The sequence below is a fragment of the Herpailurus yagouaroundi genome, unplaced genomic scaffold, assembly GCF_014898765.1.
Source record: "Herpailurus yagouaroundi ecotype Mexico unplaced genomic scaffold, PumYag 71346, whole genome shotgun sequence".
NCBI classification, from domain to species: Eukaryota; Metazoa; Chordata; class Mammalia; order Carnivora; family Felidae; genus Herpailurus; species Herpailurus yagouaroundi.
The window spans coordinates 6,813-8,034 of NW_024420960.1; the positions used below are offsets into that span (position 1 = coordinate 6,813).

The following is a 1,222-nucleotide window of genomic DNA, read 5'->3' on the forward strand; positions in this document are numbered from 1 at the left end:
CTCTAAAGAGAGCTGAGTTAAACTCTGCTCTGAAGGAGCCACCAGGGGTAGAGGTGGGGGTCTTGGTGGAGTCAGAGCCTTAACTACAGAGCAACCGGCGACTTGCCCAGGGCTAGGAAAGGTTAAGATTGTAGGATTTTTAACTTGTTACATTTGCATGTTAACTTGTATTCATCAGCAGCTAGAACTAACTAGCTTAGCACCTACTTTGCAAAATTATTAGTTAAATAGAAAGCTACAGAGTAAGAACAACAAACTTGCACCTCATGAATTCCAAAGGTGAGGGTTTCCTGGCCAGAGGTACCCCAGCTGAGGCTCCAGAGATGGCCCTGGTCCTGCCCAGTGTCCGGGAAGCAGAGCAGAGGCCAGGTGCCTCCACAGCACGCTTTCTAGGGGTCCAAGCCCCTGTCACCCCTCCTCAAGTGTGTCAGCATATCTGCTGTAGCCACTTGCCAGCCTGTAGGTTCAGAGAGGGGACCTCTTGGAGGGAAATCCCATCTAATTTCAAACGTATTGTGGAGAAGGCGGTTCTTGTCCCTGCTCCAACCCTCACTCCAAGGAAATGCTCTCTAATCCAGATGCCTCATGCTGGGGCCTATGCTGACCTCGGTCTCAGTCACTACCCGGCCTTGGTAGTCAAAAAGGAGATCATTCTGAAACTGTAAAAGATAGCCCAAATACCTCATTACAATTATTAACTGGCCAAGGGCCTTTGCTCAGTTCCAAATTCCTAAACAGGTTTTATTTAAAGGCTCCAGAGGCACCAAGTGACAGTTTTAACGCGGGTCATCAGTTCGAAAGCACTGGAGAGTCTAAGAGGAAACATACAATAAGTCCCCCACCCCACCCCCGCCGTCATTATATAGAAAAGAGCGAGAGAAAATCCCCTCCTCACCCCGCGGGCCCCTTTTGTGTTGTTCTTGCCAACGCAGCAGCCCTCGTGCTATATAGACCCGCGCGCCGGCGGCCCATCACTGACCTCCATCCACCAGCCATGGGGAAGGTGAGCCCAGCGCAGCCGCAGGCCGGGAGGGGCCCCCGCGCCCCGGGGCTGGGGGCCAGGCCTCTGAGCCTTTCCTCCCCTTGCCTTGCAGATCACCTTCTACGAGGACCGGGGCTTCCAGGGCCGCCACTACGAGTGCAGCAGTGACCACCCGAACCTGCAGCCCTATTTCAGCCGCTGCAACTCCATCCGCGTGGACAGCGGCTGCTGGATGCTCTA

The 1,222-nt window shown here is 53.8% G+C and overlaps 1 long non-coding RNA gene across 1 annotated transcript; it reads left to right on the forward strand.

The window, feature by feature from the left end:
- The first annotated feature begins 890 nt into the window (after window positions 1-890).
- Window positions 891-1,206, forward strand: LOC121026303 (uncharacterized). Its single transcript, XR_005788325.1, has 2 exons — window positions 891-1,003; window positions 1,095-1,206. It is a non-coding gene; the product is annotated as an uncharacterized LOC121026303 (long non-coding RNA).
- Window positions 1,207-1,222: the final 16 nt, after the last annotated feature.